The 27250-nt window shown below is 40.1% G+C and overlaps 1 long non-coding RNA gene and 1 other non-coding gene across 2 annotated transcripts in view; both read right to left on the bottom strand.

Annotated features, from left to right (window-relative positions):
* The window catches only part of LOC116083505, a 45901-nt gene extending 31549 nt beyond the window's left edge, over positions 1–14352 (bottom strand). The window contains exons 1-2 of the long non-coding RNA XR_004115752.1: positions 14139–14352; positions 10825–10920 (exon numbers count right to left, since the gene is read on the bottom strand). This is a non-coding gene — a long non-coding RNA (uncharacterized LOC116083505). The remainder of the gene's footprint in view (positions 1–10824; positions 10921–14138) is intronic.
* A 6077-nt stretch (positions 14353–20429) lies between these two features.
* Positions 20430–20504, bottom strand: Trnak-cuu. Its single transcript has one exon. It is a non-coding gene; the product is annotated as a tRNA-Lys (tRNA).
* Positions 20505–27250: the final 6746 nt, after the last annotated feature.

The raw sequence follows: 27250 nt of genomic DNA on the forward strand, positions 1-27250 counted from the left end.
GTAAGAAATTTTTTGTTCTTCTCAGATTCAGTGAAACCCTAGTGCTTTCTGAACATCCTAGCAAAGACAGAGGACTGGTTGTTGAGGGCCATCCCTTTGGGATGCTGTACAGTCAGTTTTAATTATCTGGAGTTTGTGACCCGGAAGCTCAAATTCACTTGGCGAAATCCTTTTGGCACTAAACATTGCCATGTATTTGAGATGAAATTCGTTTGCACATGACCTCTTCTCTCTGGAACGTCCTTTTAGAATGTTAGTACTTTCCCAGAGAGTTCAGCTGCAGCCCTCACCTCTGTTTAAGAGCCTCTTCCTATGAAGGTAATCAAACCTTTCACTTCTACTTCCTCTGTAAGCCTTGTGCTCCTTTCCTCTCTCTGATTCCCTGTCTTGTCCCGCACTGAGGAGAGGGGGGTGGGTGGAGACTGTTTAGCTTTCCTGTTTTTGCTATCTCTTTTAGAGCAGACACTTACTTTCCTAGTGAACACCTTCCATGGCAAATCACTCAGGAAGAACGTCTTTGTTCTCTTGTTTGCGTTTTGTTTTCCTCAGAGGATCTTGCTCAAGTCTTGCTCAACCAGCTTAGTGACTGATGCTTGCAGTGTGTCCACAGTCCTGGGAACTTAAGAGACAAAATTGTGATGCTGCTGGGTGTGTGTTCACACACACACTCTTCTTGGAAACTCCAGATCTTAGGGGATATTCTCTGCACTATGTCTCTAGTGTTGCTTCCTCCTTCTCTGCTTTCTGTACTCTTCTGCTTTGGGGAAGGCTCAATTGATCTTGCTCATCTTGCTCTGTTTTGTTTTTTCTTCTTTTAATTATTTCAAGCAGGCCCTTGTCTTTCTCAATTCCCATCTTTATGCACACATGCCTGGCACATGCGTTTTCATCAAATTATAGTCACTAGGGCTTTTATTACAGAGTGAGAGTCACAATGAAAAAAGTGGGGATAGAAATCACTAGTTCTGGATATTAACATTCATCCTTTGATTTTGAGTAAACCTTGCCCCTGCTTGATGGGAGATGTGGTCCCATGAAATGATACCATTGCCCTAGTCTGGCTTTAGTCTGTACTTAGTCTTTCTTGGGCTTTATTTCATTTTATAAATGACTCTTTGTGGGTCTACAAACTTTGTGATCATGCAGGTAAGACTCTTGTACCTGGAAACTTTTAATCCTTCAAGCCATGTCTTCATTATTTTACACGTCTTCTTCTGTCCTCTTTCAAATATTTCCAGAACCATTGGATACATTTTCCAATTATTTGAGTTTGATTTGTACTTTTAGGAATCTTTAAAAGGTTCCCAAGAAATCTCCAATAAAGATAAACAACTGCTCAACAAGCACATGAAAAGACATTAAACTCTCATTAATTATCAGAGAAATGAAAACGAAAACAACAAGATACAAATTCACACCCTCTGTGTATTAGTCAGGGTTCTCTAGAGAAACAGAACAGAGAATGTGGGATTTATTAGAGTGGCTTTCAGGCTATTCCCAGCTATTACAACAGAGGCTATCTACTAACAAAACGTCCAAGAATCTAGCAGTTGTTCAGCCCATGAGACTAAGTGTCTCCTTCAATTGTCTTCATCATACATTAGAGTTCTTAAGAAGTAGTAGGCTCTAGTGTCCATGAAAGGAATGAGCTTGCCAGAGAGAGTGAGGGCAAACAGTCAAAGAACAAAGCTTTATTCTTCCATGTCCTTTATATAGCAAGCCAGGGGAAGGTGTGGCTAAGATTAAAGCACTCAGGAACTAGATGTAGAAGAATCAAGAGTTCAAGGCCAGCTTCAGTTATATAATGAGTTTTAGGCTACTTGGGCTAAATAAATTTATGAATGTTGTCTCAGAAATAAAAGGAAAAAGAAAAAGAAAAGGGGAAGCATAAAGAGGAAAGGAAATTGGAACAATCACACATTGTTTGTGGTAATAGAAAGTGGTTCAGCTACTATAGTGGAAAATGGCTTGGCAGTTCTTCACAATGATAAACAGTCACCATGCAATGCAGCATTTCCACTGATGATTGAAAAAAGGTGTTCAAACAGAAACCTGTACAGGAAGGATCACTGCAACACTCTTCATAATAGCCCAAAGATGGGAATAACCTAAATATGCACCAGCATATGAATAGGGAAACCAAGTGTGGTGTCTTCATGCAAGAAGATAGAAGTCTGCCATAAAAAGGAATGAAGGTGCTTCCTGGGCACTGGCTCAGCAGGTTGAGGCACTTGCCACCAGTCCTTAGACTTAGAGTTCAATCCCTGGACCCTCATTATCAAAGGAGGGAACTTACTCCCTCAGTTCATCTTCTGATCCCCCTCCCCCACCACACATACGCACACCAAACAATGTATTAATACACTTACATACAAAAAAGCAATGAAGTGCTGATAGATACATGCTATAACACATATGAACCTCAAAATCATGCTAAGTGAAATCGGTTCACAAAGCCTTTCTTATGAGATATCTAGAGTAGATAAACCCATGGAAACAGAACGTAGATTAATTGGCTGGCAGAATTTTAGAAGATTGGGATTGTTGTGATATGGGAAGTGAATACTTAAAAGGTAACCAGTCTCCTCACTCATGTCTCTTCACATACACACCATGAACATGCACCATACATCCCCCGACACACACAAATACCACAAACACTGACACCACACACATACAGACATACCACATACACAGACACACACTCAAACACACGACACACACACACCACACACACACACACACCAAACACACATATAAACCACACACAGGCACACATGTATTCCGCCTCTAAACACATGTATTCCTCCTCCACACACACATACCACACCATACACATACACACACCACATACCACACACATACACACAGATACACAAACCAAACAGATATACATTCAAACACACTACACACACATACACACTCACCACCATCACATAAATTGGCAAATTGCATGCCCAGTGGTGACAGAGTAATATAACAGCTGTAATTTTGTCCTAGTGCTTCTAGTAAACTAAAAATAATGTGGTTATTGGGAATGAAGTCTGTCACTTTCTTACAGAGGGAAAGGCTGACCACAAGACTCAGACACTGACTCAAGGGAAACAAAAACTAAAAAATCCTGTGTGAATGTTTATAACAGGTTCCATTTTTCTCTTTGATGGAAACTATCCAGTGACCCTCACCAAACCGTGGTTTACAGGGGCCAGGAAAAGAGCAGCTATTGTTCCCTGTGAAGGGAAGGAGATAGAACACAAGCTGTTTGACATCTGATTCCACTGCTATGGGAATCTGGAAAAGAATTCAGTAAATAGTGGCCATATCAATGAGATAGGAAAGATGACAGAGATAGGAAAGAAAACAAGTAGCCCCCAGGAGCCAAAGGTAGGGTTAGGGATTGTCACAAAAGAGTGAGAGCAATGTCTGTGCTGATAGAAATTCCATGACAGTGTTGCCCAAATAAACTACTAGAATTTTACAGTGAAAAGGGATACATTATATATATAAATAATACAGTAACATTTTTTGTTTACATAAGTTTGCAAATTTATTAAGACCATTGACTTATATACTTGAAATTGAGTAGATGTTAGTTATATGTAGATTATATCCTATTAAAATAGTTTAGAAAATGTTACAGAAAATATACATAAATAAAAAAGAGTATTTGTAAATTGGTTTCTCTCAAGCAAACACTTTTGACTACAAATATCTTATTCCAAATACATTTTTCATCATATTCTTTAAAATTTATAAAATATTTTAACAGTAAAAATGAGTATTATAAAAGTTGTTTGATATAAAACAACAATCAAGTAAATAGTCTTATGTAGATGCTTGTCTACATCAATACTGAAAATACATACGTTTTTCTCAATATAAATTTTAAATAACTCTAAATATATTAACTGTATGATATTTTAAAATAGTATAACAACATTAGTTTTTTTTAAATGAACATAAATAAAGATTTTTTGTTTTTGTTTGTTTGTTTGTTTTGTTTTGTTTTTAGTAGAGCTAAAAATCTTGGCTCTTGCTGTGGTACAAACCCAAAATAAGAACAATTTTTAGACATTGGAGTTCATTGTAATAAGGCTGTACTTCAATGACCCTCACATCACCAAAGGATTTTTACCTCCATAGTAGCTAAGCTAAAAGTTGACAGTTCTGCTGCACCAAGGAATGAATTGTAGGCACGATTTTTAGATAGAGATTTTTTTGCTATGGTCAAAGCTATTTGACTTGAGTGATTGTCATCATTCTCAGCCCACAGAGAACAGGTTACATTCATTTAAGAAATGGTGTGTGCTGCCGGGCAGTGGTGGCACACGCCTTTAATCCTAGCACTTGGGAGGCAGAGGCAGGTGGATTTCCGAGTTCGAGGCCAGCCTGGTCTACAGAGTGAGTACCAGGACAGCCGGCGCTACAGAGAGAAACCCTGTCTCGAAAAACCAAAAAAAAAAAAAAAAAAAACCAAAAACCAAAAAACAAAAAACAAAAGAAATGGTGTGTGTATTAAGATGGTCTATCCATAAAGTCATTCACCAACTGTTTCAATGAACAATGGTTCTGCTTGGAGGATGGCACAGACATTAGGTGAGGGTAAGAATCTGGTGATGATTTTTGAAAAGCATCATCTTGGAGAAAGAGTAACTTATAAAGTCCTCTTCTTCAAAATTGATGCAATAGTTGCAAACACCAAGCAAAGGATTCAGTCTCACTCTTTGTTGTTCTCTTATAAGCCACCTTCTGAATTAATTGTCTACATTTCTTTTGGCTATATAAATAATCTTGAAATATGTAAGCTGTTCTGAAAACCATAGTATAGTGTAAAAACATCAAATAAATAATCCTACTAATAGAGAGGCTGAGATAGGAGAAGCATGATTTCAAGACCATCATTTGGTATACAGCAAGACACTGTCATGTACAAACAAGCAGAAAGTGTATATGGATCGTACAATATTGGAACTATTTTTCCAATTACCAAGTTAGAGAGAGACCACTGGATGACAGCCAACAAATTTCTAATTCCTCATATTTTTGAATTTCAATCGATTAGAATATGTTGATAATATATCTCTTAATATTTTCATATTAAGAGATACGAAAGAAAAGTAATTGTCACTTCCTGTTATTTTTGTTGTTAGAGGTGGAATTATGTTTGTGTGAGTTTGTTGAAAGATTACTTTCTGGCTTCTTCTAGGGTATAGTTTTGCTCCTCATGTTAGTAATTTCCATCTATTATCCTTTGTAGGGCAGGATTTGTGGAAAGATATTGAGTAAATTTCATTTTGTCATGGAATAACTTGTTTTCTCCATCTATGGTAATTGAGAGTTTTGCTGGGTATAGTAGCCTGCATTGGCATTTGTGTTCTCTTAGGGTCTGTATGACATCTGCCCAGATCTTCTAGCTTTCATAGTCTCTGGTGAGAAGTCTGGTGTAATTCTGACAGGCCTGCCTTTATATGTTACTTGACCTTTTTCCCTTACTGCTTTTAAAATTCTTTCTTTGTTTAGAGCATTTGGTGTTTTGATTATTATGTGCTGGGAGGAATTTCTTTTCTGGTCCAGTCCATTTGGAGTTCTGTAGGCTTCTTGTATGTTCATGGGCATCTCTTTCTTTAGATATTCCTTAGGTTAGAGACAGTTTCTTCTATAATTTTGTTAAGGGTATTTACATACAGTAACATTTTTAAATGGAAAATATACATGTATGTATCCTCATACATAGAGCCAGACTTCCAACACAATTTTTACACAAGTAAAAAATGTGTTAATGGAATCTATGACTATGACATGTGCCCTGAATATATGTAAAGAAACAAAATTTTAAAATATTTTCTTCCTTTTTTTGTATGTGTTTTTTCAAGATAGGATTTCTCTGTGTAACAGCCCTGACTGTACTAGAACTCTTTCTGTAGACTATGCTGGCCTCAAACTCAAAGAGATCTGCCTGTCTCTGTCTCCCAAGTGCTAGGATTAAAGGTGTGCATCACCATGCCCAGCTAAATATTTTCTATGTTAAATAAAAACAAGATTTCTGTCCATTTAGTGTTACTTTTATGTAAACAAATAATTTCAGGACTGACCACTTGGAATTGGATAATCAATTATGGGGTTCTTCCCTGACAATGATTAATATTCTCTCTCTCTCTCTCTTTCTCTCTCTCTCTCTCTCTCTCTCTCTCTCTCTCTCTCTCTCTTCCTCCTTCCCTCTCTCTCTGCAATTGTTAGTTGGTTATCTATAGTTCCTTGTCTAGAGGTTGAGTCCCATGAGACTTGCCTCCACAATAGCATATTTATTCAGGTTGTCATTATCTGGGTCCTGTTTGGACAGCCATGTTGTTCCAGTATTAAGTATATAATTGTGATGCCGTTTCTAGAAGACATAGTATCACAGGAGACATAGTCTCTCAGGAGATATCTTAGTCCTCTAGATCTCCCACATATTTCAAAAAAAAAAATACATTTTTCATCCTAATTTCAAGAGAACATTAAGTGATATTAACATAGCTATTTGCAATAAAGTTTAAAATGCAACAGGTTTGTGAGCTTCTAAATTTTTTCTAGCAGCCCTATCAGTAAACAGAAAATCCCTAGGACATGCAAAAATGTCCTTGAGAATGTTTGATTTTTCAGAGTCCATGATACTTGCTAGCCTGTATTTGATCTGCTCTTCACTGAAGCTATGCCAAAAGAAGCCCAACACATTTCAATTTGTTTAAGAAACAAGGAGGAAAAGGGATCTAAAGTCATAATTTGTGATTATCAAAACATTTTAAATGTTATTTTGAGGTATAATTAAAAACATGAATAAAAATGTAGTATATTTTTTAAAAATCCCAAAAGTTCAAAGATTGCCATTTCTCATTACTATATGTGTTCTACTTTCTGGTACCCAGGTGGCCTTTATCTATGAAATAAATGGTGAGATAATTTCTTCATCACCGTGACAAAATACCTTGCAAGCATCTTGTGGTAGGAGAGGTATATTTTTGCTTAGAGTTAAGGGCAATGAAAGTGTGAAACATGGAGTCCTCACATCTCAAGGAGCAATAAAGCAGAGAGCCCTTGCCTGGACCAACACGCTATAGGCTATAGCATGCTCAAAGCCTACAATACCTGACAAGCTATTTCCCAAGGTCTTAGAACCTCTCTGCACAGTGCTACCAGCTAGGGACAAAGGCTTCAAACACAGAAGTCTATGGAAAATATTTCTCATCCAAATTTACAAAACATATTTTTCCTATGCATATTTTGTTTTTAAATGATTTTTTTTTTAAAGAAATGAATCTGCAGTGCTGGTATGGTTGCTATAGTCCTTCTCTGAGTCTTAGTCTATCTCTTTCAGATGTATTTATTTTTTAATCAGGCTTGGAAATTCAAGAACCTTTCAAATTCCACTTAAGAACAGTTCCATGTATGTTGTATATTGGGATACTAGGGGTCATAGGATGCTTAGCATGCAAGGGCAATGTCTCTGCCACCCTGTGGCTTCTACTCTCCATCCAATGTTCTGCATCTCCATCCAGGCTCTTGCTCCCAGCTGACTTCAGCAAGTGCAGCAGCTTAACATGTTTTAGGGATGTTTGGAAAACTCACCAGGCATTTACTAAGCTTTAAAGACTTGCTAAGAAATGTTGGATTTAAATGATCAAAAACTGGGTTTTGAAGGTCACACATTTTTCCACATGGAGTTTGGAATTTACACCCCATTTGATTCACTGTCGCTTCATCCTTTTGCCTAAGAGCAAACAGAACAGCCTCAGCTCTATCTAGGTTATATTTGGGTCACACTTATAGTCTTGTGCTCCAACCAAGATTTTGATTCAGACATAAGCACCTGCTTTGCTTGGTTTGTGGCTTTTCCTTGCCTAGAAAGATCATTGAAAGGATCTAGAGGAGCATGTGACCACCTCCATGTGGTACATCTTGAAGGCTTTGTGTGGGACCCGTATCATTCAATGGATGCTCTGTAGAAACTCATACTTCTTTTTGCAAACCATTGAGGCTTTCAAAGATGCAATGGTATGACACAGATAATCCTCATGAATATTCATTGTTAATATGTTAGGAATAATCTAAATATCGCTATGCAGTATTTAGATAGTTAATAGTTATGTATTGTTTGTATAAGCACTTTAATAACAGTAGTTGTGTTTATTTTTGACAGTTTAATGAAAATTCTACTAAAACACTCAAAAGAACAGATTTTTTCTCTCACAATCAACTTCTCTCAAAGAACTAGAAAAAGAAAGACATTATAACTTATAAATCTTATATAACCAGGATACTTAAACTACATAAAAATAGCTTGAGGCAAATGGAGAAAAAGATCAGATCTATCCATGAAAACACTTTCAAAAACAAACTTTTTATATGGAAAAGCTGATTTCAATTTTTTAAATATGTGATTACTTCAACTTAAGAAAATTTAGTGTCATAATTCATCAGCATGTATGAATTAAAGCAACTTAACCATTCTCAAGACAAGTAGCGAATATGTTCAATCAGATTCAACACACACAATTTTAAAACTTCTAGCCAACTCAAGAACTTAATAAGGCGTTCCTTAATCTATAATAGTAATTGTTTAAAGACATTAGTTTCTTTGAGAATTTCATATGCTTTAATCATATTCATGCCTTCCTCCAAAGCTTCCCAGATCCATCCCCCAGATCTCATCCCCCAGATCCCAACCCCCAGATGCCATCCCCCTCTCCCTACCCACTCAACTTTGTGTTGTATTCTTTCTTTATCAGATCCATCAATACCAACTTGTGCTGCCCAAATATTCTTGGAATGTGTGGCTTTCCTTTGGAGCATGGTCAGCTTACCAGGGTCTACACACTTAGAGAGAACTCTTCCCTCTTCTCCTTCCCCCTTTTCTTTCCCTCTTCCTCCTTCTCCTCCCCTTCTTTCTTCTCTTCCTCCTTTCTCTCTCCTCTCCCTCTTCCTCCTACCTGAAGTAGCTAACTGGGACTAGCTCCCTGGCTAGGAATGGTATACCTCATGACCACTGTTTTGGCTTCTGCAATGATCCTGAATGATGAGAGCAGTGGCATAGTGTACATGTTCCATTTAGGGCTTTGTATTCTGCAAAAGATGTTTATGACAGGCAGGAGAGCAAGAAGCCATGTGACCTCTGGTAGAGCTCAGAGCAATGCTGCCACAAACCCAGGATGGTTTAGGCACCAGAGGCTGGAAGAGATAAGAGATGGATTTTCTCCTTTGTTGTACTCTCATCAGAGCGTGGAATTGTGTTTAGGCTCCACTCTGATAATCCAGGAAAATCTCCCCATCTTGAAATCATTACCTTGATTGCAGAGGAAATGATGCTATTTCTATATAAAGTAGCATTCACAGGTTTTGGGGATTAAGAGAACAGTATCTCTAAAGGAAGCAGCAGTCCTTAGCTACCACAAAGAGTTCACTACAGTCCTTGGTGTTGTTGAAAACCCCATCACCAAAAATGACTCCAGTGCCTCTCTTTGCATGCTTTGTAACAACTGTGCTTGGCCAATGGATGATAGGTCCAAAGACTCACAGACTCTTGGATTGCCAGGATTCCAGGATCTTGCTTCTCTTTTAAGAGTGTCTGCTCAGCTGAACATAAAGACTTAGATTATTATAACCTACCATGAGGCAGTATGGTTGACTGAGCATGTTTTTGTTGTTGTTGTTGTTGTTGTTGTTGTTGTTGTTGTTTTAAGAGGAGCAGAGAATATCAATGTGCTGCAGTGGTAAAGTTTAGCAATGGTTAAGGTTTGAACCAAGCTTTAAAACTTAGTTCCATTTGCTTAGAGGGAAGAGAACTTAATTATTTTTTGATACAATATTTTCCCCAATTTCCATCTAGGAATGTGGGTTTCAAACATTTTTTGATAGTCCCTACCAAATACATTTTGCATTACAACCTAACATTTGAAACATACACTAATAATAAACAATAAAATATAAACTATTATTTGTTCATCTTTATCATTTAGGTCTATTCTATTCTACTCTATTCTATCTCATATATTAAAAGTTCTGGTTGAGGCTCTCAAAATTCAATTATAACCATTCATTAGAGTGACATTTAAAAAATGCTACTTCAAGGAAAATATGATGGCTATACGATGGCTAACCAGTTATTCCAAACACAATTGTTTACAAACAAAACTCAATCTCTGTGGTCCCAGGACCCAGTATGTTTTAACTGAGTACATCTGCCTCAAGGTTTCTCAGAATGCTGCAATCATGGTGTATAACTCTGAAGGGTGGAGCAGAAGTCTTCACACCCAAGCTCATTTGAACCAGACCAGTGGTTCTTCCTGAGTCCAACCTGGAACTCTAAGGGGGAGGATCCAAATTGAGAAAAAAAAAGACTTAAAAGCTGGGGTCAGGAGGGTGGTGAGAGCTGAAGACCCAAGCCAGCAGGATTTTTAGTATCACAGCTCCTTATGTGCCTCAAAGGAGGAAGCATAAAAACTAGGCAGGGAAGAGCAGGTGGCAGAATCACAGGGAACCCAAGGGATGCCTTTAATTCCTCCTTAGCAAGGTATGTGCTGACAGTAAGTCAGGCATTTCACATCTCAGTATATGTAATATCTGACCACAGCTTTACATAGCAGCTGTTAAGCCTCAGGCCTAGGCCCAGGCCCAGGTCCAGGCCTCAGGCCCCTACCAATCTCCAACCCCCAGAGACCTGGTGCCAGTCCATTGCTGGCCTTGCCAAGCACAATTCTGGAAGGAAACAAAAGCTCAACACTCCTTGTTTCATGCACAGACTCCAAAAGGACTTTGGCCCTGTCTAGCCCCAGACACTTAAGTGCTTACCGGCAGGATTTGGCTGCAAAGGATTTCAAAGGCATCTTCACTTTCCATGAACTAGAGGTCTTCCTCAGTTCATACATAGTCCTCTCCACCTGGCAGCTAGCAACAGGACAGAGAGCAGAGGGTAAGAGAGGATAAGTCAGGGTTTCTATTGTTGCAGTGAAATAACATGACCAAAAAGCAAGTTAGGGAGGAAAGAGGTTTATTCTGTTTACACTTCCAGATTACAGTCCATCACTGGAGGAAGTCAGGACAGGAACTCAAGAAGAGCTGGAACCTGAAGGCGAGAGCAAATGCAGAGGCCATGGAGGGGTGATGTTTACTGGCTTATTTCACATGGCTTGTCCACCCTGCTTTCTTATAGGACCCAGAACTACCAGCCCAGGGACGGCACCACCTACCATGGGCTGGGCCTTCCCCATTGATCACTAATTGAGAAAACACCTTACAGATGGTTCTCATGGAGGCATTTCCTCAACCGGGACTTCTCTGACAACTCTAGTTTTTATCAAGTTGACACATAAAACCAGGTAGTATATGTAGTTATTGCCTTTCAGAGCTGAATTATAGGTGGTTTCCCATCTCTTTTGCTGCATTCTTGTTATTAAAAGAATGTCAACAAGCCTAGCCCATAGCCTATAGAAACATTGTGTGATAGTGTGGTTATCAAGAAGAGAGGAACAGTGGGGACTGTGGTAAGATACTCACTACACTGACAAATCTGATACTAGTAAGAGAAGTGTTAGTGACATTTGAGACGATTGAGCCTCACCTGAAACCCAATTTGCCTCTGTGATGTTACATCTTAGAGTCATGTGGGGAATGTATCCAGATGTGACTTGTATCAGTAAGCCCTGAAGATCCAACTCTGAAGACAACTGCCCTACAAAGAGGAGAGGAGCTAGGCTTGCTCTTACTCACTTTGGCTGAGTTATAACCCTGGACCACTGCAGTTCTTCCTCCTTCAGTGCTTCCAGCAAGGGAGATTGGTTATTTGAATGAGATTTAATACTGGTCAGGCTATTGACCATGCTTACACAGGCTTGTATTGATACCATCCCATGTCTTGTGCTAGACTAAAAGATTAAAAGAAGCTAATTATCCATTTGGAGTTAAATTTGTCAATTTGGGGATTATTTTTTCTCCTTCTGAGCAAACTGTGGAGCAAAAATCATGGCAAAAGCAAATGATGGGTTTCAAAAGCACTGCTTTCCTTCATCAAATCACAGTTTGTTCATTCGTTGCTTTAGTGGTTGAAAGATTTTCATTTGGAAAAATAATTTAAAGTTTCAGGATCTCCTTGAGCCTCGAGGCTCTGTCTTCGTCAGACTCATATTTTCAGCATTCCCAGATGAATAACTACGGAGTCACAGGCATACATATTTCGTATTTAGCATTTCCCTGCATGCTTAATTCAGTCTAAGCACCAAAAGGAAGAAAGTAGGTTCTAACAATAAGGGATAGTGAGAGGCTGCACCATCTCTTAAAAGGAAACAACAATGCCATCCTCCTTAACTCCCACTTCTGTTGCCATGGTGATCTCTATACTCAGTGTAGCCTGACATAGCTGTGCTGAGACTCACTGAGAATCTTCTTCCCCTTATGACAATCCACTGGAGAGATTTGAAGTAACCATGCCTGCTAGTGATGCATGAAGCATTCAAAATGATGCTTCAGGACTTTGAGTATCAGAGGGAACTCTCACAGAGTGACCAAAAGAAAATAGCAAAGGAATTTGGAAAGAATTTCTTTTCCTTGACCTAGTACCAAGGAAATTTATATTCCTTCTTAACAAAAAGTGTGTGAGTGTGTGTGTGTGTGTGTGTGTGTGTGTGTGTGTGTGTGTTACAGTCAAATGGCAACTAGCAGAAGTCCCTTTTCTCTACCACATTGATTCTACAGATCGAAGTTGGGTTCTTGGATTTAGCAGCAAGTGCCTTTATCTCCTGAGCCATCTCACTGGCCCATTTTAGAATAATTTAGAACTATCATCCACTTACCTTATATTTCTCTTCAATTGTTGTTGATCATTTCTGGTGAAAGGGTCTTAAATCCTGGAGTTACCCTCTACCCAAAGCCATTGTTTTGACTGATAGACTTTGGCTGAAAATCTGCCTGTGAACAGTTTATAAGTGCTTCAATTCTTCCAGGGCCAGGATTATATTTGCTTTTCTTTTTCTCTCTTTCCAGCCTTTCCTTTCCTCTCATGATTTACTGGGCTAAACATTTGAGCATTGCCAGTAATACAGACTGGGAAATGGAGACTCAAGAAAATCCAAGGCAAGTCTTAGAACATTTTATGATGGAGGTATCAACTGGCTCTACCCAGGAGGGCAGGAAGACAGGTAAAGCTAGACTCTCTGAGCTAGGAATGGCACAAGGACTGGGGGTCTCCAGGCACCCAGACTTCCCATAGTGAATCTCAATGTCTGTCTTCTTGGTTTCCTTGTGGTATCATCACTTGGAGATTCCATTTGTCTGTCTTCCTGCTTTTATCCCACTGGTGAATCAGCTCCATATTTTAATCCTCTGTCCTGAGTGTGGGTTCTAATGACATCATCTCTTTTCACCGATTTCCCCTGCTCCTGGGACTGATGTTAATGGAGTCAGGTGTGTTGCACATCACAGCTTCTGTTAGAACTGCTGGTGGGTGGCTCCTTCTTTAGTGGGGTGGTTGCTCTTGAATGGACTGGGTTTTACACAATGTCTGCCATCAACACCGTTCTTAATAAAAGGCCCATGTCCCTCCAGGGTGGCTTGTCCCAAATGTTCTAATCTGACATAAGAATGATTGCTTCTTCTCATCATGGTATTTTCTTTTCCTGATTGACCAGTTCCCATAAAAGAAATACACTGATGGGATAGACAAGGTTTTATTTCTTACTTACAATGGATCATAGTGAGAAGAGAGGAAAGGCCGATGTGGTTTTAGCAAGTGTAGAAGAAAACTCTGTGACTTTGCTCTAGGTTTGTATCTCACTAAGCTTTTCAGCCTTTCCTTGTTGTGTAAGTGGACACTGGACCAAGGTTTATGCATGGATACTGCTACCCCTGTTCAGTCCATTAGATCAGCCAAACGATCCATGTAACATGTTAAAAACTATGACTGCAAACAGGATTGATCTGCTTTCCTGTGGGTGGGTGCCTCTCCCACTATCATCACACTCTACAGGTCCAGGATACAGCCTGATACAGGAGAGGGAAGAGATACTGAAGCCTGGGCAGTGACGACATAAGCCATAGATGCCCAAGCTGTGTTTCTATACCTCTTGATGTGCACCTGCTTTCTTGTCCTTTTTAAGAGTCTGAGAACATACCTTTGGGAACATATCCTTTCCTTTTCCTTTTCAAAATGATGAATCCCAAGGATGCGGTTTACAGTGACTGAAGTTTTCAGGAGGTTTCCTCCTTGACCCAATTTGGAGTCCTCTGCCACATTTCCTGAATCAGCCTTTAAGATTTAGGCCGCTACTAAATTCCTTCAGCTTAATTTGCTTCAGAGGCTAAAGCCGGAGCATCTGGTCCTCAGCAACTGACGGAAAGACCTAAATTGCTTATGTTGTCCTCTGTTGCATCCAGCATCCCACTTCCTCACCAAGGCAACCGACTGTGAGCCTTGCATTCTAAATGTGAGCTCATCCTTATACAGTGAGAGAATGCATTTCTGTGAACTTGTGTTCTACACCTCTATTTATACATCCACATGTTTTCTGCTTCCCTTCTGGATAGCGCAAACCTGCGGCTAAAAGCACAAATTGCTTTAGTGACCTCATTTAATGTCTGCTCCTTTCTATACCTTAATGCTATAGTTAGGGAATTGAAACTGGGGAAACACAAGTGAAAACTTCTTTCTTGTCATTGAAAAAAATCTGAAAGAATGAAGTATGAAGAACTGGCTTGGCATAACAAAGAATAGGAGTGCTCACGGATACTGTATGCAATGCATTTGTTTAACAGAAAGGAATCATTAGAGGAAATTCAACTTCAAAGGGGCTTTGAAAACCAGGTGTGGTGGTGCACACCTTTAATCCCAGCACTTGGGAGGCAGAGGCAGGTGGATCTATGTGAGTTTGAGGCCAGCTTGGTTTATAGACTGAGTTTCAGGATAGCCAGGGCTTCACAGACAAACCCTGTCATAAAAACAAACAAACAAAAGGCGGGGGCTTTGTAAACCTGGTATCGTAACCTTTTCTTGTTGCCCAGCTGTACTGTCTAAATGGACACCCTTCGCTAGTTACACTGTGGTCTATGGACCAGCAGCGTTAGCCTAACATAGCAACTTACCCTGAAGGCTGGAGTCTGGAGTTTAACAAAAGGTATAGGTGATTCTGGGACACTTGACACAGCTTGTTTTACATAGCTTAAGAAGCATGGTTGTCTTAATAATCTGATTACTTCCTCTCCAAATGAACTGTTTTTCTGTCTGGCCCTGTCATTCCTTGCTCTGTGCTCTGCCTGGTAAACTGTGCTTACCTTCAGCTCGGCCATAAATCTACATAATCTTGTCTTCCATGTTTCCCCATTTCCTTTAAAGAGTTCCCTGAATACTACCTTTGAATCAGATATTCACTAAAATACAAGTACAGTATCCAGTAACCTTAAAGTGAATAAAATCTGCATGGAAACACATAAATAAATAAATAAAAAACATTCATTGCCACTATCCTGAACACTACAAAATGATGAGGGCAAGAGAGTAAGAGTCAGATGGGGATGTTATTAGCATCACTGTTTTCCATTCTTGATGTTGTCATGGTGATGGACATCAGTTAACATAGCAACATCTTTTTCTCATTTACTTGGCTTATTCTGTCTGTTACAACAGAACAAGCTCTGTACTTACTCCCTCGGCAATTTAACACAGAGATCTTGATTGAGGTGGTGAGTTTATGCTTCTTGGAATCACCCTTTATCAACATGCCTTCATTTCTCTGACTTCTTAATTTTTGGAATGATTTTCCTCTTCTTTCCTCATATTTTGCTCATTTTCTTTAGCTTTAGAAATCACATCTTTCACCTTTACTTAGTATTTTCTTATGAAATCTACAACTATTCAAATTGATCACTCAAATAGCTCTGTAAAATCAGTGATCCTACTTCCCTAGCATCTCTTTTCAATTTCTTATATTCAATAATATGAAACTGAGAAGGAGACTCTCTCATTCAAAATGAGTCCCAAAATGTCCCTGTCATGGAAGAGGCCCATGAGGTCCTAAGGAGAATGAAGGCCAGCGTGCTTCATAGGTTTCAGCAAGGACTGGAATCCTTTAAGGTTCTTGTAATCTAGTCCTCACCTAACATCCAGTTCCTTTGGTAACATCTCTTTAATTTGGGGGTGCTTTCTGGGAAGTTCTCCATTTTGAGACCCAATAACCAGTTGAGGCTCATTTTGCTCCTCCCATGAGGTTGACACTTGGTCCAGAACAGCCCGCTGAAGTCCTTGCATCCAGATCTTCAACTGGATCCCCTTGGGAGTGAATCAAGTCAGATGGAAGTTGGTAGGGTGTTCAGGGGAGAACTCTGGTACAGATGAGGTCATTAGGGAGATACAAAACTTCCATGGAGAGGCTGATAACCCACTGGGCTCAAAGCAGTTTTGTAGTCACACAGACTATTTCCATCCCTGGCTTAAAGCACTTTGAGCTATGTTTTGTCATTGTGAACTGAACTGCCCCTGTGTGATGCAGGGGACTTTGAATCATTCCGAGCTGTTTGTGGCATGAAGAGGAAATTGAGTGCAAATACTATTTTGTAGGACTATAGGGATGCCTAACTCTGCCCTGTGTATATAGACTTATAGACAACTCAGTGTACTGTGTAAGTAAGAATACCTTTGGAACAAAGCAACAAGAGCTTACCTGTTTCCAAAGTCTACTTCTAAGCTACTGCTGCTGCTGAGTAGAGTATATAATTTGATATCTCTGGTCTTTGTTTTCTGGTTCCTTTCCCAGTAAATGTAGTTATAAGGCTTAAGCAGCATATTAAGGTAGCATGTAGTGTGAACATGAGTGTGAACTGACCTGGGTTGAGAGTGGATAATTGGCAGAGAACTCATGCTGGACGTGGTGCAATGCAATGTTAGGCCCAGCACTCAGAAAACAGAGGTAGGCAGGAGTATCTTTCTCTGTGAATTAGAGGTCTTAGAGGAATACATAGTGAGATATTGACTCAGAGGGGCTGAGTGTTGGGGTGGGTGAGACAGAGGCAGAGAGAGACAAAGACAGACAGACACACACACACACACATACACACACAAACACACACACACAAACATACATGCAAACACACACACAAACACACACACACAAACATACACACAAACACACACACAAACACACACACACACACACACACACACACACACACAGTAACTCAGTGTCCCAATTAATCTAAAGGCACATGGCTTACAGAGAACCACTGTGGCAACCTCAGCCTATGTCCTTATAATCCCTGTGCTCATGGGAAACAGAAACTACAGACTCAACCAGATTTCACAGCCAGAGTTATCCCTCGGTCATCTAAATCTGACCATGCCCATCATCTTTATAAAATCTTTCAGCATCTCCACATCTCCCTATTGCTATATGTAAATTATAAGTACATTCCTTCCAGATCTGATGAGAGCCACTGACAATCCACACACATCTTTGTGCAAGGGCAGTTCTTTCCTTGGTACATGCGTCAGCTTCAGGCAGGGCACACGCATCACAGCCTTGCACATGTGCCCCTGACTCACCTTCACTCGTCACTTTTGTCTGTTCTCCTAGTCAGGAGATCTGCCTTCCCAGCCTTTAGCCACGGTGAACAGTGAACGTCTTCCACTTCCCCAGGTGCCAGACAGCTCTCCATCCCATGGCTCTGCCACAGTAATCCATCTCCATGAGGAAGTGGTGTATCTTTGCTGCAGGTGTGAGAAACTCTCTTAAAGAGCCTTCCATATAACCACTTCACATCCTTCATTCCCTGATTATGTAATAACTTATTCAAAAGTTATTTAGTTATAATCATTTATAGAATTACCAGAAATCACCTCTAGGGAACTGCATCACAACACCTGAAGAAGTCAGACTCATTATCAGAATAAAATGGAAAGACTTGAGGTTCCAGTCCTAGAGCTTAAGGACAAGCTTGTTACTTTAGACCCTAAGACTGTGTTTTGTTCTGAATTTTGCTTGTTTAGTAGAAAGGACATGGATACTCAAGTCAGACTTTCAGGTTTGAATCACTGCTCTACCATGTTCTCATGGTATAAGTTAAAGCAAGACAATTAGTCTTGTTTGTGTCCATTTCTCCCAGCTGTAACATGATAATAGATAAAACATAGGGTTGGTCTGATGATGATACTATAATGCATATAAAGTACTTATCTCACTGGCTGGAACATAGCATACACTTATGCCTGACCACACTTGGGGGGCCACAGTGAGTGATTAGGTCTATTTTGCTTGTTTTAGTCCTCAGAACCCAGAACTATGCCTACTTCATAGTAATCACTCTGTTGTCCTCCAGTTCTTGAGCAGTTATATTTTTCTGCATGAGTCTTTTATGCTTCTTTATTGCTGGGTAGGGTGCATCACTCAGTTTTGTAATCATGCCTTGCCAACTGCCTAAATCAGAAGCATCATAGAGACAGAAGCTGTGTCCGATGAGCCTGCTGTCCCCCCACAACAGGGCTTCATGCCATGGTCCTTCATACAAACAGACATCTCCCTGTACCTTGAAAAACAGCAGGTTTGGCTGTCCTGGAAACCACATTACTACAGCACCCACATGTCTCCCTCAACAGGCTGTGTAAGGATGTCACTGAGCATAGAATCAGCAAGAGGTATATGCAGTCTGCTCTTGTGAACTGGTAGGAACTGGTTCAGCAATGTTATTAGTTAAGTACCTGGGATTTCAATCTCTAGGACAGCTTCACAGACCCTCAGAAATTTCCTTTGAGTGGACTTCTTTTTTATTAGATATTTTCTTTATTTATATTTCAAATGATATTTCCTCTCCTGGTTACACCTCCAAAAAAATATCAAAAACAAAAACAAAAACCAAACCTATTTCCTCCCACTTCCCCCTGCTCAGCAACCCACCCTCTCCTGCTTCCTGGCCCTGGAATTCCCCTACACTAGGGCATAAACTTTCATAGGACCAAGGGCCTCTCCTCCCATTGATAACTGGTTAGGCCATCCTCTGCTATACATGCTGCTGGAGCCATGAGTCCCACCATGTGTACTCTTTGGTTGGTGGTTTAGTCCCTGGGAGCTCTGAGAGAACTAGTTAGTTCATATTGTTGTTCATCCTAAGGGGCTGCAAACACTTTAGCTCCTTGGATCCTCTCTCTAGCTCCTTCATTGGGGACCCTGTACCCAGTCCAATGGATGGCTGTGAGCCTCTACTTCTGTATTAGTCGGATATTGTTAGAGCCTCTCAGGAGACAGTTATATCAGGCTCCTGTCATCCAGCACTTGCTGGCATCCACAATAGTGTCTGGGTTTGGTGATTGAATATGGGAAGGATTCCCAGGTGGAGCAGTCTCTGGATTGTCCTTCTTTCAGTCTCTGCTACATAGTTTGTCTCTGCAACTCCTTCCATGGGTATTTCGTTCCCCCTTCTAAGAAGGAACGAAGTATCCACACATTGGACTTCCTTCTTCTTGAGTTTCTTGGGGTTTGTGGATTGTATTTTGGGTATTCTGAGATTCTGAGCTAATATCCACTTATCAGAGAGTGCATACCATGTGTGTTCATTTGTGATTGGGTTACCTCACTCAGGATGATATTCTACAGATCCACCCATTTGCCTAAGAATGTCATAAATTCATTGTTTTTAATAGCTGAGTAGTACTCCATTGTATAGATGTACCACATTTTCTGTATTCATTCCTCTGTTGAGGGATATTTGGGTTGTTTCCAGCTCCTGGCTATTATAAATAAGGCTGCTATGAACATAGTGGAGCATGTGTCCTTATTAAATGTTGGAGCATCTTCTGGGTATATGCCCAGGAGTGGTATAGCTGGGTCCTCTGGTAGCACTATGTCCAATTTCCTGAGGAACCGCCAAACTGATTTCCAGAGTGGTTGTACCATCTTGCAATTCCACCAGCAATGAAAGAGTGTTGCTCTTTATCTACAACCTCACCAGCATCTGCTGTCATCCAAGTTTTTGATCTTAGGCATTCTTGTACTGTCCCTGCTGAGCTCAACGGGATTCCGCAATAGGACTCCGGAGGCAGCAGCCCGGCTCGGCACATCAGGTGATTGGGACCGGAGACAGCTCTAGGGATCAAAGACAAAACCGGTAGCCCAGAATTCAAAAGGAACTAAACCTTTAATCTGCTTTCTTGCCTGGAGCCCTCGCTTGCAGGGGCTTGTTTATAGACTGATATGTACTGATATGTTTTTTCCCTGTTCTCACTTCTATGCTAAAAGACATAAGATTGTTTTGCCTTAGGTATAAATATCCCGATTCACTAAGTAAAGATCACACCTTGATAAGCATCTACTTGGTGTCTTCCTTGTCTCCTAACCCGCTTATCTTCACAGAAACTCGACTTCCCCAGTTCGTGAATCACCCACGGTATGAAGTGAAACTGCGGGCTGGTTTCCTTCAGATGGCGCCCAACGTGGGGCTCGAACCCACGACCCTGGGATTAAGAGTCCCATGCTCTACCGACTGAGCTAGCTGCGGGCCGGTTTCCTTCACATTCTGACTGGTATGAGGTGGAATCTCAGGGTTGTTTTGATTTGCATTTCCCTGATGACTAAGGATGTTGAACATTTCTTTATTTGCTTCTCAGCCATTTGGTATTCCTCAGTTGAGAATTCTTTGTTTAACTCTGTACCCCATTTTTAATGGAGTTATTTGATTCTCTGGAGTCTAACTTCTTGAGTTCTTTGTATATATTGGATATTAGCCCTCTATTGGATATAGGATTGGTAAAGATCTTTTCCAAATCTGTTGGTTGCTGTTTTGTCCTACTGAAAGTGCCCTTTGCCTTCCAGAAGCTTTGTAACTTTATGAGGTCCCATTTGTCAATTCTTGATCTTAGAGCATGAGCTATTGCTGTTCTGCTCAGGAAATTTTCCCCTGTGCCTATGTGCTCCAAGTTCTTTCCCACTTTCTTTTCTATTAGTTTCATTGTATCTGGTTTTATGTGGAGGTCTTTGATCCACTTGGACTTGAGCTTTGTACAAGGAGATAGGAGTGAATTGATTTGCATTCTTCTACATGCTAACCACCATTTGAACCATCTCTAGTTGTTGAAAACCATTGGGTGGTTTTAGATCCTTTGTCAAAGATCAAGTGACCATAGGTGTGTGGTTTCTTTTCTGGGTCTTGAATTCTATTCCATTGATCTACTTGCCTGTCACTGAACCAGTACCATGCAATTATTATCACAGTTGTTCTGTAGTACAACTTAAGGTCCGGGATGGTTGATTCCACCAGAGGTTCTTTTATTGTTAAGAATAGTTTTCGCTATTCTCGGTTTTTCGTTATTCCAGATGAATTTGCAAATTGCATTTTCCAAGTCTAGATTGCTTTCGGCTAGATGGCCATTTTTACTATATTAATCCTACCAATACATAAGCCTGGGAGATCTTTCCATGTTCTGAGGAGATCTTTGATTTCCTTTTTCAGAGACTTGAAGTTCTTGATATATAGATCTTTTACATGCTTAGTTAGAGTTACACCAAGGTATTTTATATTATTTGTGACTATTGTGAAGGGTGTTGTTTCTCTAATTTCTTTCTCAGCCTGTTTATCCTTTGTGAAGAGGAAGGCCACTGATTTTCTTGAGTTAATTTTATATCCAGCTACTTTGCTGAAGTTGTTTATCAGGTTTAAAAGTTCTCTGGTGGAATTTTTGTGGTCACTTAAGTATACTATCATATCATCTGCAAATAGTGATAATTTGACTTCTTCCTTTCCAGTTTGTATCCCTTTGATCTCCATTTGTTGTATAATTGCTCTGGCGAGGACTTCAAGTACAATATTGAATAGGTAGGGAGAGAGTGGGCAGCCTTGCCTAGACCCTGATTTTAGTGGGATTGCTTCAAGTTTCTCTCCATTTAGTTTGATGTTGGCTACTGGTTTGCTATATATTGCTTTTACTGTGTTTAAGTATGGACCTTGAATTCCTGATCTTTCCAAGACTTTGATCATGAAGAGGTGCTAGATTTTGTCAAATGCTTTCTCAGCATCCAATGAGATGATATGCTTTTTTCTTTGAGTTTGTTTGTGAAGTCGATTACATTGTTGGATCTTTGTATATTGAATGATCCCTGCATCCCTGGGATGAAGCTTACTTGATTATGATGGATGATCGCTTTGATGTATTCTTGGATTTGGTTTGAAAGAATTTTATTAAGTATTTTCCATTGATATTCATAAGGGAAATTGGTCTGAAGTTTTCTTTCTTTGTTAGGTCTTTGTGTGGTTTAAGTATCAGAGTAATTGTAGCTTCATAGAATGAATTGGGTAGAATACCTTCTGTTTCTATTTTGTAGAATAGTTTGAGGAGTATTGGTATTAGGTCTTCTTTGAAGGTCTGATAAAACTCTGCACTAAACCCATCTGGTCCTGGGCTTTTTTTGGTTGGGAGACTATCAATGACTCTATTTCATTAGTGGATATGGGACTGTTTAGATCATTTACCTGATCTTGATTTAACTTTGGTACCTGGTATCTGTCTAGAAAGTTGTCCATTTCATCCAGGTTTTCCAGTTTTGTTGAGTATAGGTTTTTGTAGTACGAGCTGATGATTTTTTGGATTTCCTCAGTTTCTGTTGTTATGTCTCCTTTTTCATTTCTGATCTTGTTAATTAGGATACTGTCTCTGTGCCCTCTAGTTAGTCTGGCTAAGGGTTTATCTATTTTGTTGATTTTCTCAAAGAACCAGCTCCTGGGTTGGTTGATTTTTTTTTGTATAGTTCTTTTTGTTTCCATTTGGTTGATTTCAGCCCTGAGTTTGATTATTTCCTGCCATGGACACCTCTTGAGTAAATTTGCTTCTTTTTGTTCTAGAGCTTTCAGTTGTTCTGTCAAATTGCTCGTGTATGCTCTCTCCAGTTTCTTTTTGGAGGCACTTAGAGCTATGAGTTTTCCTCTTAGGACTGCTTTTATTGTGTCCCATAAGTTTGGGTATGTTATCGCTTCATTTTCATTAAACTCTAGAAAGTCTTTAATTTCTTTCTTTATTCCTTCCTTGACCAAGTTATCATTAAGTAGAGTGTTGTTAAACTTCCACGTGTATGTGGGCTTTCTATTGTTTATGTTCTAATTGAGGAGCAGCCTTAGTTCATGGTGATCTGATAGGATGCAAGAAATTGTTTCAATCTCCTTGTATCTGTTGAGGCTTGATTTGTGACCAATTATATGGTCAATTTTGGAGAAGGTACCATGAGGTGCTAAGAAGAAGGTATATCCTTTTGTTTTAGGATAAAAAGTTCTATAGATATCTGTTAAATCCATTTGTTTCATAACTTCTGTTAGTCTCACTGTATCTTTGTTTAGTTTCTGTTTCCATGATCTGTCCATTGGAGAGAGTAGGGTGTTGAAGTCTCCCACTATTATTGTGTGTAGTGCTGTGTGTGCTTTGAACTTTAGTAAAGTTTCTTTTTTGAATGTAGATGCCCTTGCTTTTGGAGCATAGACGTTCAGAATTGAGAATTCATCTTGGTAGATTTTACCTTTGATGAGTATGAAGTACCTCTCCTTATCTTTTTGGATCACTTTACATTGAAAGTCGATTTTATTCGATATTACTTGAGTGGACTTTAACCATTTCTCCTATCACTAAGACTACCTTGGTTAATGATAGCAGTTACAACAAACTATTGGGGCTTGTGGTGGCAGTTGGGGGGGGGCATCTGCTATAAGGCTTTTATCCAAGTGCCATAAGTCAGAAGATATTGAGTGTGATGAGTGGTATGGGTACCAGAGCATAAGTTTAATCATGTTCTGGATGATGATAGCCATATCCTTTATAGCAAATACTTATACTGCCTTGGTACAACTGAAAATTTCTCACTTGGATTTTCAACAATTCCAGTATCATGTGGTTTTGCATTGGATCAGTACTTATCAAAGAAACAATTTAAAGTTATTATTTTCATTATTTTCCAACAAACACATGCATTAACTCACTTAATCCTTAGATCTGTCTTATGAGGCAAGATGCTATAACTACGTTTTATTTTTATGAGGAAATGCAATTATAGAGAGAAAGGAAGTAAAATCACAGAGATCATACAGATGCTTGAGGGCAGCCTAGGACTTCAGCCAGCTGGATGTGACAAGATGTAGGGGACTAAAGAATGTCCCTAGAGTCTCATCGTAGGCTGTGAATTGAGAAAAGGTGGGGCTAGAGCAGGGGGGAGGGGTAGTAAGTGGTGGTACAAGGTCATTCTGGCATCTTTCCTCTGCCTTTATTTAATTCTCCATGAAGGGGCTATGTGCATCACAAACTGTGAGACTCTGCTAGGGAGGCATTAGTCTTTAGCTGCCTCAAGATCCCAAAGAGACTGTCCTGCTATTTCAATAGCTCCCTAAGACCTACTCTTGCAACCTGATTATACCAGTCCACATGTGGCACAGGACATTGGTTATTTCTTCCTCTGTCCCATAATAACAGTAATTAGCAAGAGCAACATGTCATAGCTTCTTTCTCAGCTTTATGTGGCCAAGGAGCAACTTTCCAAATGGGTATATGTTGTGGGAAATATTGAAAAAGGACTGGCATGTTCCTGCTCTTGTGTTGGAAACTCTCTGTCCCAATGGTCTTGGTGGCTATGCACTGGCTGGTAATGGCCAGCCTGTTTTTATATCATGGAGACTGACTTGGTGCTCCAAAATCTTTCCACCTAGCCCGCTAAGTTCCCACTGGCAGGTCATTACCATGTCAGCCCCATGCTTCAAATCCATCATTGCCTTTGTGGTGCACATCAGGCAAACCCATGTTTTGCCGCTGTACCTTTCTAGAACCTGGACAAGCTGCTGCATGAAGGAAAACACAATGCAAACTTAGTTCAGAAACGACCAGTAACTCAATCGTTGGGCACAGCAACTAAACTCCTAAGCTTGTAAGCTTTATTAAGTATAAATCCTCCGGTGGCAAATCTTGACACATCTGCCATTGAAACTGGGAGACACTCGTAATTACATCTTGTCCTCACTCTATCCTGTCCAAAAGCACCTAACTCTCTCCAGCTTCCTCTCTTCCTCCCTCCAATCCGGAAGCCCCTCCTACTTGCCCCGTGATTGGCTCCATTATTCATTAGGGGATTGGTTCACAAGAAGTCACCTGAGTATGTGAGTCACTCCTTGTCTACAGCCCCTCCCAGGAGAGCGGAATTCTCATTCAAATACAAACAGTTTCAGGCCCATCCACAACAAGTATGAGAAGTGAAGTGTGTAATTTTGGGGTTGTACTTCAAAAAGACTAAAGAGATGGCTCAATGGTTAAGAGCAGGATGCTCTAGCAAAGGACCTGGGTTCTATTCCCAGTACCCACGTTGTAGCTGGCGACCATTTGTAACTTTAGTTCTGGGAGATGTGATGCCCTCTTCTGGCCTCTGAGGGTCACAGGCATGGAAGTGGGTCAGAGATATGGTGTAAGCAAAGGACTCATACACACAATATTTCTTTTTTAAAGGAAAAGCATATCGTACTTGCCATTGTCTTGGAACAGATGGTGGAGTTGTAAGTTTGGAGACAAGCATTGAAGTCTTACTCCTGACAACTGTGGAGAACACAGCAAGTGTGTTATCTTGAATTTTGCAGAAAAGAAACATTTAGTCTATTTCAGTCACTTCTACTTTGGTGTTCTGTAGCCAGACACACACGTATAATCAATCACCAAGGGACCCCCAGCTTTGGGTAGAACAAGTCTCTAACCTTTTCATCTCTGTCCACGTTGGTTTTCTCTGCTGAGGTTGATTCTAGCGATTCTGTTTCTAGATGTAGCTGCTGTCCTTTGTTGCAGGATCAGCCACAGAACACCTATCTGGAGGTTCCATGCTAGAGAAATGGCTCAGTGGTTAAGAGAAGAATGTTCTACCAATGTGTCCCCACAAAACTGGGGACATTTTCCCCCTTGGTAATTAAACCACCCAAGCCTGCCTATTGTGTTCTCAATGGTGAATGGCTCTCTATCTGGAGCCACGGTGATTTCCTTCTCAACACGGCACTGTGTCCTCGTACAGCTTGTTATTTCACGCTTCCATCTCCCAGTTGTTGATAAAACTCAGAGCCTAGAATTGTCCACGTGGAGCTCACAGCATCTGCCCATCAAACTTTCTCCTCACACCGACACTTTTTAATGTTGCAGATCCTGTACACTGGCTTCCACAGTGCTCCTTCCAGCCACTTGTTTCTTTCTCCACTGCAGAGGCAGAGAATTTAGAGAGGGGCCTTGGAACCCTGTTCAGGATGCAGGCACACACTACTGTGGAAGTGACCTGTGTGAATGGGAGGCTACTTGGAGGTGGGAGGAGATGGGAGACTGAGCTTTCTTTGCTATCTGTGTGACTGAAGACTGTTTACCTTTTGTATTGATGATAGGCTTTACCTGGTCCCGGGATTACTGATACAAAACAATATGCAATTGAACCAATCATTTATACCTAAGCAGCCTTTTGGGTGTTTTTGGCTCTTATATCCACCCTTGTCTTACTGGGTTTATAAGTTTTTCTAGACGTCATTTCAAATATTCCTCTATTGTTTAAAGTAGTATAAGTTGGTTATTTTGCTTACAGCTAAGTATTTGACCCAGTACATGCATGTAAGTTTGTGTCTCCTAGAACAAAACACACACACACACACACACACACAAAACCAGTAAATTAAAAACCTTCTTGTAATTAAGAAAAGAGTACCCTTTCTGGTAAAAGGAAATCTGAGATACTCTAAATCAATGATTTCTCTGGAATATTTATAGTATTCATTCTAGTGAGGGAGAAACTATTAGGAAACTCGGTAAGAGATTTATCTAGACATGCTTATGTATTTATGTACATTTAAGATAGAGATGATTACAAATGAATAAATGTGCTTGTATGTGATCAAATGTTCTATTACTGTGTATAAGAAATAAAAATAATATAGAGATCGTTGGTTTGAGTGAACCCCCTGGTGCTTTTCAGTGACTTTTTTTTTTAACCATTCGGTTCTGCCTTGTTCGGCGCATTCTGTAGAGTGCCATCTGCTGGCGACTCTGTTCAGTGTTAATCGCCGTGTCCCCTGGCAGCTATGTGCAAGGCTCCTAAAGAGAGAAAAAGTACGCAGCTTGTGGGAGTGGATGAAGGAGGGAACTCCACGGGTCCAGAGGAAGCAAAAGGCTCGGAAAGAACCAGAGGGAAACGTGAACCATGTGTACACAGAGGAAGAGTGAAATAATAAACCATACTCGATAGTACAGTGTCATGTTGCAAAAAAA

This window comes from Mastomys coucha, unplaced genomic scaffold (assembly GCF_008632895.1).
Source record: "Mastomys coucha isolate ucsf_1 unplaced genomic scaffold, UCSF_Mcou_1 pScaffold8, whole genome shotgun sequence".
Lineage (NCBI taxonomy): Eukaryota > Metazoa > Chordata > Mammalia > Rodentia > Muridae > Mastomys > Mastomys coucha.